General features: G+C 41.3%; 1 protein-coding gene across 2 annotated transcripts in view; it reads left to right on the top strand.

Moving 5' to 3' along the window:
* cd276 (CD276 molecule) overlaps positions 1-12,046 on the top strand; it is a 72,397-nt gene extending 60,351 nt beyond the window's left edge. For both annotated transcript variants that reach the window (XM_034572020.1, XM_034572028.1), the window contains exon 8: positions 11,170-12,046. The gene's annotated coding sequence lies outside the window, so the exon portion shown is untranslated. The remainder of the gene's footprint in view (positions 1-11,169) is intronic.
* Positions 12,047-12,356: the final 310 nt, after the last annotated feature.

Genomic DNA, 12,356 nt, shown 5'->3' with positions numbered 1-12,356 from the left:
CAATGAAACTGTACCACAAGTGGAGAGATGCTGTCCTCGATTTATTATGGGCACATCATCTGGAATTATTCCGCCAGAGATGCTTCCATGTCTTCCTCTGACTCCTCACAAAATCACACTGTCTGTATCTTCCAGCTGTGTCCGTAAAAAAAAGGAAATCCACATGTGGAGACTAGGATAGTTAGACATTACATTTTGACTTTAACCATTTATATTTTATAACTTTATAGGAATCTTGGGGCCCTTAGTTGTGGTACAATTTGAGTATCTTCACCATTCTTATCTTGACATTTTCTCAGTCTCCGTGTTGCTAAGGAAGCGTTGTATTTACTATTTGAGTGTTTGGAAGGTAGCTGAGTCTCAGAGTGCAAAACATTATGTTGTGCGTTTTTTTTTTTTAGTAACCCACATATACTGTGTAACTGAGGGTTGACTGTATGGCTGCATGATTTTTTAATGGCTCGACTCTAGCAGCAGGGTTACCTGGACCTGCAAACAGCAGCAGTAATTCAGTGATAGGCAGGCAGGCCTTTCCCACAGTGGTCAGAGTCAAGGTGCTGGCAGTATTGGACCCTGTGTGATGATTGGGAGCGGCCCTACACAGTATATGATCCCTCAGCCTGTGTCAGGGTAGATCTGCCTCACTGAACTCAGGATATTTTTCTGTTCAAATGAGAAAAATATCTCTTCCGTTTTGTTGTGACATAGATGTTTTGATATTGATTGGTGATATTTTAGAAGACATTTCAGAGGCACTCCATCAATTTTGATTTGACTCCCACTGATGTGTTTTGGGGCTGTGGAGAGATAACAGGAAAGTGTAGCTGCTCTCTGTTCTGTCAGAAATGAGACACAGTTCGATAAATGTATCCGATTACTTTTAAATATTTCCTGCTGTTTAAAACCACTCCTACTTCATTCATTCTAAAAAGGGGAACCTGTACTGGAAACCCCTATATTCCCAAGACTTAGCAGCACCTCAGAAGCAGAAACAGATTTGACACACTGTTTATATTTGGCGTCCATGTCTGTGTATGTAGAGTAAAATAAACTGGATGATGCTGCTTAGTCACACCACTGTCTATGAGTCATACTGACTTCACTGCTACCTCACATTAGCAAACAGTACAGACCCACACACTACCAGTGGTTCGGTGTCTGATGTGTGATTATCTTTTATCACATTGACGTGTCACTTACAACTTGTATTTATGAGGCACTGATGAATACAAGAGAAGGTGAATAAAGGGTGATAGAAAATACAAAAATGTAATTTCCTGTAACTAGCCAAAATAAAGTCTGGCCAGCGGGAGCCAGAGAGAGGACATTAGTCATTTCTGTAGTATCCACTGACCTTCTCGGAGACTGTTACTGCTAGGTAATGTCCCCTCGCCCGTAGACCTCTCCGCTGCTGAATCATCCTGGATCAATTATTCTAATATTTGTGTGGCAGTTTTGCTATCGATTAATGGATTTATGCAGAGTGGAGCATATCTTATTTAATAAAGCAGGTTCTGCATTTAATTAAGTCGTTTAAGAGTCAGGGGCACTTTGTTTTCATAAACCTTTATGTTATCGATACACAGGTTCGCTCATGACTTATGTTTATCCACTCAAACTTTTATTATTTCATCACTAGCAGCCAAGCACAGCTAACAGAGTAAAAAGCTGTCTGCAGCCCACTCAATGTCACACTGCTTTGTGGCTATCATTAGACCTACTGTATGTTATATCAAATGTTACACACTTATTGCATGCGTTTTCCAAAGTTGCAGTGCATTGAGCTCTGAGGGCCACCATGAAATAGACACATTTTAAACACAGAGACATTTCCTTCAGGTGGCTGTTGATCACGATTGTCTTTCCCCCTGATCCTCTAACCAATAATAAACCTCTGTAAGCAAACCATGGTGGTGTTTGCTGTTATCCATCCTTCTCTTCCCACTGATGCAGCAGAGTTAAGTCAATGTCAAGAGCGCTGTCATAGATATGGGTCATAATCCACATAAGTCCAAGAGCTAACATGATGCTTCAGAAAACAGAGTGAGTCACTGGTTATTTTCAGTTTTCAGCCTTTTCCTTTGTTTTGCCAGTGGATGTGTACTCACCAACTGTTGTGTAACCACACTGTCCGAATAATGCTGGTTCCAGCAACCCTTGAACATTTTTTATATCCCCACAACGGACTCATCCGACATAAAAATAATTTATTAGAAGTAACAGTATCTTGAGAAACTTTATACATTTCCAGGTGAAATTATGCATTGGATTGACCTGGGTTCACAATTTACAAGGATTTACAAAGTCTTTTTTTGTTCTTTATGTATGTAAGAGGGCAATAAGGAATGGCATTGTTCAGAACTTTGGCCAAGCCAGAGAAGGCTGCAAATCAGAAGAGGATAAATATTCAAAGGCAGACATGAATTGAATAAAAGAAAACTCAGTGAAATGAGGAGCAGCATGAACCACCCGGTCATCTACCTGAGGACTTACGATGAATTCCAATGAGAGCGCAGATTACATTTTTTTAAGATAGGCCCTATAGGTGCAATTAGTGCTACATAATAGCACTTTCCCTCTGCTCCTTCAGCAGAGCTGTGAAATATTGATTTAATTCCCTACTATATATTCACTTAAACTCTGGACTGTCATGCTAAGAATATATCTCATTGTTACATTTTTAAGCAGTAATAGCTTAGGGTTTACTCTGTCATGGTTTTATAAGTAGAGAGTCCGTATAGGGAGTCTGTCCTCGAAGGATGGAGAAGAGATGAAAGTGGGGGGGAATAGAGTGAAGTTTAACAGGAGGAAAATAGCATAAGTGTAATTAAAAGCCTGCTGCAGTCAGGTGTAGGAGACGGGATTTGAGGCCTCTAAAGATCAGATTTTTTAATAATTATTTTTAAGTTGGTGGGAAGGGTACAGAAGGATTGGAAGAGACTGCTACATGTGGCAGATGAGGTCTGGCAGACAGTGATGATGTCTGACAGGACATTTGTGATTTCTTCAGTTTCTTCCCGGGGAGGTGCAGGGCGTCTTGAAGCGGTGTTTGACTCACTATTCCAGTATCTCTGATCTCTGCATTATTTATGCTTTTGTCTCAGCCATTTATCAGTTTTTTTTTATTTTGCAGCCTCATTCTACTGTACATCACCTGTGATGGAAAAGGTTGCGGAGATGATAGCCTCTGAGAGAAGCCAATAACAGAATATAGTAGCTCATATTGATATCAGAAAAGTGTGCTGCATAGCAATCTCTGCATACTGTTGAAAACCTTGTCAAACATCCATCCACACTGCAATAGTGCAGTGAAAAATAAAATATAACTCAGAGAATGCTGCGCTGGCTCCACTTTCTTACCTTTATATTAATTTCAGGACATGAAACTGGTAATATGTGAGCTGTGGTAGGAGCCGCACAGCGGCCGAATCACTGATCGATGACAACTAATGAACACGGTAGGAGTTCTGCTCTGTTTGCCTCTCGACAGAGCGCTGCCTTCTCCAGAGAGCTCTTTTTCTGCTGTTTTTTTTTACCAGAAAAGCACAGGAGCCCTCATTGAAACCAACTGCCTCAGGGCTCAATTAGCTACCATAGATTCCTCATGATGCAGATGAGAGATTGTGTACAAGAGGAGCGATTTGGCGATGTTGGAAAACACACCCAAAGAGAAGTGCATGCATGAGCTCCGACAACTGGAACATTGTAATGCTGAGATATGCTATCAATGTATAGACGATCAAAAAAAGCTGTTACGAGGTCTGTAACAATCAAAATAAAGGGATTATTGGGAAAATCTGAACAGCCTCTGTCTAAACGCACAAGTAGATTGTCTTCTAGGTTTTTATATAAGGTTCTATCCACTAAAGTGTGGACATCTTTATCACATGGAGCAATACAAACTAATGCAACAGCTGCACTGCAACCTGTGACCCTGAAGTAGGTGTATGTTTTGCAGTTGTTGTGAACAACTAAGAGCTCCATGGTAATTACTTTATGCTTGGTCACTAGGCTGTGGCTTTTATCATAGCGTATTAGCATCACTTAATATTCCTCACTCATGGCTCTTGCTGTCACTTTCCATTCCTAACCAACGTGTCTGAGGTAGCATAAATGAAGGACGACAACACTTTCTGACTATTCATCAAAGCCAGGCCTCTTTGCTCCTTTTGGCATCGGAGTCCCCCTCATGGGGTCTCTGAACTTTTGCTCTTTTGAACTGTCCCATTCTGCAGCAACCCACAATTCCCAGAATAGTTTTTATAATTAGCATTGTCACAAGCAGGAGCTGGCGTTTTTCAATGGATTGCTGCCCATTGTTTACAAAGGATGGCTATCAAAGACAATATGTTCAGCACCAGAGAATTTACAGATGGCACAAACCTAAACACTGAGCAGTCCCCCGCTGCGATGGGAATATGCTAAACATGTTGTTCGCTGAATGGCGAGATGACTTTTATGTGTAGCTTTCTGAAGTGTTCACACATAATCGTGAAGTTCCACATGCTCAGATAGAGTTTAAACGTGCACGTCTCTGCAGGCTACTTAAGTTTACTTACTGTAGCAGTAAATTAACTAATGCGATAAGGAAGGCTGTGATCAAGGCACTTATGGGGGAATTGTGGTATATTTCAACCTGGGCCCAATGTTAATACATGTGGGGGTGTACATGAATGGCACTTAAAAAGATTTTTTTGGAAGCAGTCTGGTGGATAGCTCTGATAGATCTGTATCAGTAGCTGCAACGTTATGGCAGTGACTACAATGTAAACTTATGGGGCAACTGTGACAGTGCACAAAATGTCCACTAAAAGTGCTTTTTCAACAACAAAAAGCAAAAAATGTTATTCTGGGTCTTTGCAGACTCGCTCGCAGCCGTGCAGCAGCTAGTTGTTCCCGCTGTGCTTCTCTCTCTGCAGCAAACCAAGTCTCTGGAGAGTCTCACTTACCAATCTAAAAAAAGCCCTTATACACGACAATTTGTGGAATACTGGTCCGACTGGACCGATGGGAACGACTATTGGACCAAAAGTACCATTCAGTTACTCACCCACATTTTTCTAACCATAGGGACCAGGTTCTGACTTCTGACTTCAGAATGTTTTTCGGGAAGAGGTTGTTCTGTTACAGCTAAAGAATCAGGTACGATCAATATAGTGTAGTCGATTGGTGGTGCACCAGTAAATATTCAACCTTAGTCAGTTTCCTGTCCTGCGGTTAGAGATTATTTGAAAAACCCAGTGTATTCAGACTAGTCACTTATAATCTTTTTAAGCCTTTTTCATTGCTGCCTCCAGTCTGCAATGTTTTCTCAGCAATTACACGACTGTCTGTGTCATTTCCATCCCTCTATTTTACAGTCTGTGACATTGGCAACAACAAGGTGCACAGACACAGTAGGGTATCGGTAATTGTGCATCAGGCAGCAATTGTTTATTGCTATAAAATAGGGAGCAAACTATTTTTACACACTGTCAAGCAGTGTTATTTTACATGATTGAAAGTCATTAAAAGACATACTAATATAGTCTGTTTATACGTTACCAAAATCATTAGTTTGGCATTGACCTCTGTATACCGGTGATAATCTAAAGTGTGCAATGAAATGCTCCTGAATGAAAACTCATTGACGTAAACATGTCACAGTCCCTCAGCTTTGTTCAGTTCAGCATATAAGGTGACAGTCACCTTCACGCTGCATCAGCAAACAAATAAATCACAACACAGGTGGAAGATGGTCATGGCATGTCACCCCGTGTGACTCTAGATATTCATCCAGATTAACATACTCATGGAATAAATGGTATAGGGTAAATGATTGACTCGCCCACTGAGGTGCCCTGTGTGTGAGTGTGAGCACAGAATAAACTGTGACTCTTCCTCTCCCCTCCTCCTACTTTTCTCCCGGTACTGAGTCACCTCGCCTCTGGGGCTTACCGCAGGAGTCTCTTCAAACGATCCTTTAGACTGAAGTGAAGAATCAAGATTAATGCACTTCCACGTCCCACCCAGGCTCTTGGGGAAAAAGTCTTATAATTAACACCAGGGGGCTGCAGGTTGATTTTGGAGAGAGGTCAAGGGTGATGTACCTCAACCACAGAAAAAGAGCTGATAAAAGATTGTTAGAGTGTGCGGTGTAGGCTGTGGCTTTGGAACAACACTAGTGTGGTAACAGATTTCTTTTTTTTCCTTTTTTTGTCAATTCCATAGACCTGCTTCTGCAAATAGTTCTTCACATTTGTGTGTTTCTACATTGTAACTGTCTGCCCCTATCCTGCAGGAGAAAAGACACATGTTACCCTGATTCAATTCATCAGTCGACTGAAATAATTGTTTGACATTTTGAAAAATGCACATTCATTTTCTTTCAGAAAGATAAATGAGAAAGTTTGGAGCATTCTTGTTGAACAATTGATTTAAAGCTAGCGCTAGCAGCTTGTTAGCCTAGCTTAGCACAGAGACTAGAAACAGCAGCTCATTTATATGTTATGTCATGTTTTACAAAAATAACTAGTTGTGGTTCTACACTGAGGCTTTATGTGCCCAGACTGTTTCTTTGCCAGGAAAGGTTAGTTCAGATCTTTGGCGCAAACACAACCAGTTGTATTATTATTATTTAATTTTTTTGTAGAGGTTGAAATAATATGATATTGTGTGTTATTCTATTAACTTTAAAAGTGCTAGAAGGTTTTTCAGCCAGTTTTCGAGATTTTATGCTAAGCTAAGCTATCCAACTGCTAAAGGCCAATTCATGCTTCTACGTCGACGTTAAGCCGTAGGCTATGAGTAGATGTGTACCTTACCCAGAGCCCTACGTCGTACCCTGACTTGCACCTCCCCAAAAATGTTACTACGCGTTGAGGCGCCGCAGACCGCAAGAGCATCGCATTTCCGGTAGACTCCCCGCCATTTTTTTATTGAGTCGAAGGAACGAACACGGAGGACGTCTTTCTTTTCTTCGTTGCAGTTCTTTGAGAAAAAGTTTTTGCCCTTCAACATCTATCAGCTCCAACTGGACGGCACTCAAAACCAGCATAGAAACTCTGCCATTAAATTGCAGCGCGACTCAAACACACCTAAAGCCAACTATGAATGCTCGGCCCGGTACCTACGGCGTAGCTTCGACGCAGAAGCATGAGTTGGACTTTACTCTACATTAGCTTCATAATTACCATACAGACATGATAGTGGTATCAATCCTCTCATCTAGCTCAACTGTAAGAAACCTTATTGTTCTAAATGTCAAACTGTTTCTTTAATAATACAACTGTGTACATTAGCTGATTATTAGCATGAGCAAAAAATTTGCATTAGCCTTTTAAAAGCCTTTAAATGTTTCTCAGATGCTACAACAGCAACATTATACGTATCAGGTGCCCTAATATAAGACTTCTCTACGACATAGATCTTTATATAAAAAAGATTCTTGGCCCAACTTATATAGAAACCTGAAGTACAACAGATACAAAATCTCAGTCTTACACTACATTGGAGGGGCAGTCTGGGTCACTGGAAGTCATGTCAGGATTGTTATTATCTTTTTAATAACGGAGACTGTCTCAAGGTACATCTTATCCTGCTGGCGACTCCTCGCACAAAATATTTAGCAACAAATTCCCTGACATGTTTGTAAAAATGACTTCACAACTTATTTTAAAAGAGGGGGGGCTGTGAAAGAGAATGAAAAAGCGACACTTAACTATATCTGGTGGCATATTTTGAAGCATAAACCATACAATTTACTTGGAGGCTATGTATATACACCTCACTACTTGTGTCCTGCAGGACCCAGGGGATCCTCTTTCTATTTGAGGCTTTTAGAGTAATTGTTGAAATGTAAATGTTTCCATGAAAGACAATCTGTATATCATTTTTTGAGCAGTATACGTTGTGCTTCGTAATTATCCATTCTTGCGTCATTAAATATTCACAGTGTGTTTGATGGTGATCTTTAAGTATCACCGAGGTTAGGTGACTTTCTCATTATCCCAGATACTTCTCCAAGGTTGTTTCACTTTCTTTCACAGTCCCACGCCTGGTGTTTGTCTTTGATAGTTACTTTGCTTGTTGTTGTTTCTGTCGGTGTCAGAAAGCAGCAGGCCTGCTGATTTTGTTCTGCTCCAGATATAAACAAAATATATGAAAGAAAGGGGAAGTTACACAGTGGACAGAATGAGATATGGCCCTCGCATTTCAATGTATATTAGGGAAGAAACGGACACAGTGTGGATTTACAATGGTGCATTAGATTGAATCCACTGTGCCGCTGCATCTTTCACATGAACAGTACTATAGCTGGGGCAAATTAGTGTGAAATCTGGTGAACTTGCTGTAAATGAATCTGTCCATCAGCTCGTGTCTCAGGTGTTGGAGTGGACGAGCGGCTGTGCTGCCGCGGCTGCTCTGGATTCACAGACAGAGAGAAGCCGTCGATTAAACACTTGCGTTGCAGTTTGCGTTTTTTTTAAGAATCCCAGAAAAGTCAGGCTGGTTGTTCCTGTTATTTTCTAAGATGTTAATTATCTCTGCTGAGGATGTTCATCCGAAGTCTGGAGGCGAGTAGAGGTAGATTTAAATCAGGTAAGAAGATATATGTGTGAAAACAGTGTTTTGTACTCTTCATTTGAATGACGGATGAGTTGACAAGTTGGATTACTCTCTGTCAGGAGGCAAATAGGAACCAGACTTCAAATACAGCACTGCTCCGTAAAACAGACATCCTCGCAGTGAGCTTTGCAATTTGCGAGGATTCCTATCATTTAGGACATGACAGACTTTATAACTCTATCAGTTTTTGCTTTGACATTTTGAAGCTGCTGGCAATGCCCTCAGGGTTTCATCTAGGATTTATCTACATCACACCAGCCTGTCATGAGTGAAATGTAATAAAAGGATGATAATGAGCGTCAATTAGGAGGAGTAGGAAGATGCTCGGTAGCAGAACTATTCTTGTATTTCTTGGGATGAAATATTAGGATAGACACAGTTAGTGCTTCAAACATGAGAATACATCTGCTCAGTGAGTGCACGCTGACTTTTCATGTTATCGTACAATGGAAACAGCTCACAGTCATCACGATTGTCCCGGGCCAAATTGTTAACTATAAGCGGTTGATTACTATAACTGAATCACGTAGCTTCTAAATGATAGTCCCAGAATTTGAGGGAAAGGTAATAGCGTTTTTTAAGTTAAGGACGATATCAGATTGCGCACTCACGCATGAACACGCGCTGACTCCGCTGCTCACTTTTCTCTCTCTCTCTCTCTCTCTCTCTCTCTCTCTCTCTCTCTCTCTCTCTCTCTCTCTGTCTCTCTCTCTTGCGCTGACTCACAAACTCACACACACAAAGACACACACCGACACCAACTCAGCTGACATCTCTGACCCGCTACAGTTAAAACATTGATTTGTTTGAAATGACGCCACAATATCTAAACTGATCATCACAAAGTGATCAATACTTTTCTTAAATTAGTAAAATCTTTCTTCATAGTTGCACATTCATTCATTAACTCAGCTCATCTCTCTCTGTGATTGGACACGTGTAAACTCAGAATGGGTAAAACTACAGAATTTGTAAACTAGAGCCGGAGGAGATGGCGGAGCGCACTCTGTTTGACTCGATTCGGTTGGTAGTGCACAGCGCAAATGATAGAGATGCAGAGAGGAGCAGTAAATTACTGACAGAGCCGGTAAAAACTGTAAAAAAATATTTGAAACAGGGATGAGAGGTCTAGACACCACTAGACAAAGGTCTAGACAAAAAGGCTTTAGTGTTAATGGAACAGAGAGCATGTGTTTCCACTACCACAAGGCAGAGCTTATTAGCTCCTCACTGGGTGTTTACGTTGCATCGCTCACCAGGAAGGAGAAATTAAAAGATCACAGTCCTGATGGGCAAACCCACTGTATTCATTTAGGAGTGCAGCAGCGTGCTGATATAGCCGACTGCCTTGAATAATGTATGTAAAAACTGAATCTCAGGGCCTATAGCAAACTGTATTGCTTTTAAAAGCTTCAAGCAGGAGAGCGTCATGTGTGACATGATTAAAGTCCACCCAAGTTAATTCAATGTGTTAAATGATGCAGGGAGAGCAATTTCTTTTCGCTGTGGGGGTGGGGGGGTGGTCCACAGGGGCTACGAGTGAGGAGAGACATCAGAAGTTCAGAACGATGGGTTGCGTGTGATGCAGCGAGGAGGATAACTCGAAGGAGAAAGAATTGAAGGTTGTTACATCCTTGGAAACACAGCTTCCAAATTACCTCCAACAAGGAGGTTATTTTTTCATGTTTTCCGGCATTTTCAGGGGGAAGACAACTTGGAGTGTGAGCAATTTGGTGCACATCCAAATACAAATCCAGATCTAGTGGATTTGAATGTGGTTTCTGCTGTACGGTAACAAATAGGGCTTGAAACCTTTAACTACCACCCAAGTGTAGCAGAGATAATGGTAAATGTGCTGCATTTAAATAGCACTTTTCTAGTCTTAACAACCGTTTAAACTGCTTTACAGTACAGGTGATATTCACCAATTCAGTCATGCATCTCATTTACACGCTGCAGGAACAGGCCTCACGAGCAATTTGGGGTTTAGTGTCTTAAACGCATACTTCCTAAGATTTCAGCTTGCAGATTGGACGAGCAGGGAATCAAACCATCGACCCTCTCTTCCTCTCTGATTAATCTTTGGAATGTTTTTTCAATTAATCCACTATTAATTGAATAAAAAGATGAACGTGACGGTTAATCTTTTTCAGCTGTTTATTCAAAAAGCTACTTATTGGTCTTCTGTTACAAATATCTCCAACTAATTCCTACTTTGATTCCAGTTTCATGCTGTAATAATATATACGATTCTAATCTTAAATTTGCCTTAATCCAATATCCCTTAACTTTAACTAGTCAGATTAGTGGCTTTGGTTACTTGTATTGATGCTAAATGTGCTTGTTTTCTCCACTTGCTATTAGAAATAATACAAATGTATCAGTAATCTTCTTGTGATCCCAGATTTGACCTGCTCTGTTTGCTTTAGATATTGGGTCAGCTGCTGGTTATTGTGACCAGCCGTGCAGTGTTTTATTATTTTTCAAAGCTAATAACCTCTCTCACGGTGAACGACCTGACATTATATGAATTGTGTTTTTGTGTCCTTTTTTTCCTTCCAGGAGCCGGGGCCAGACGGCGAGCAGGAGATGAGCCTGGCGGGTAATCCCAGTCCACCTATCCATCAACCTGGAGACTATTTCCAGCGTCCCCTACAGAATGTCAAAGCCGCGCTGAGCAGAAGATGAGTCCATCATCTTCTTTCTAAGACTTTCCCCCGAGTTTCCATCAAAACACATAAACACATCATGTGCCATTATTTTTTATTGCCCTCCCTTTTTCTTCTGTCAATGGAGGGCCGCAGCAGTGAGTGAATGCAGCTGAGCGGGTCGTCCTCTGTGCAGTATGCAAAGGAGACGCTCTGTTTGAGAACTACAGGATGTGACAGGATCCTCTCTCGGTCGCTGACATCAGTCTGTATGGGCTTCGATGGGGCATGTGCCAGAGATCTCCTGTCTAATAGGAAGTGAGACACTTAAAGAAATGACCCTGCCTCAGTTGCCATCACTGACTCTCTGCCAGGGAGAGAGCTCGGCTCTCCCATTACTCCTGCACTTGCTAATTAGCGTCTGTCGTTGGAGTAACTTGTACCTGTCAGTGTGTGCCGCTCTCCTATATTCAGCAACTTGAAGGAATTGAAATTGAATGCCAGCTAAGCTCCAACAAACTGCAAATGGTGCATGGGATACACCCTGATTCTCTCACTGACCTGACAGCCTTATATGTAAGAAATAGTTTTTAATGAACACAGACTATCTCAGCTAGTTGGTCTGCAATGTTTTATCTCCTCCAGGCCGGGGACCGTACAAGTCGTTTTATTGCTTCTTTTTATTTTTTGGTACTTGAGCAAGTCCCTGTGCCATATGTCCATGTATGAATGCCAAAGCCATTTGTGTCAGAGAGCCCAGTGCCTATTTACATTAAAGAGACTTGTTTAAACTGCTTGGTCATTGTTAATTATTGGTCCCATTGTCAGGGCAACTTTGTGCTTGTTCAAGCAAAACAAGGTCGAGTTTATTACAGACATTTCTTCTCCCGCAGGACGAGCCACGCTGCTCGAATTCATCCTCCTCTTTTTTTTCTCATGAGTTGCCGAATAGACAACTCTACATAATGACTAAAACATGAATTATGGTCAGAGTAATACAAATATTTCATTTACATGCAGATCAACACTGACAAGTTGAATTGTTCCCAGTTAGACGCGGCCCTATTTTAGGGCTAATCCCTCTCTGTTTGCAGATGCTCA

The sequence above is a fragment of the Hippoglossus hippoglossus genome, chromosome 3 (assembly GCF_009819705.1).
Source record: "Hippoglossus hippoglossus isolate fHipHip1 chromosome 3, fHipHip1.pri, whole genome shotgun sequence".
Taxonomy (NCBI): domain Eukaryota; kingdom Metazoa; phylum Chordata; class Actinopteri; order Pleuronectiformes; family Pleuronectidae; genus Hippoglossus; species Hippoglossus hippoglossus.
This window is presented reverse-complemented; position numbering and strand designations above follow the sequence as displayed.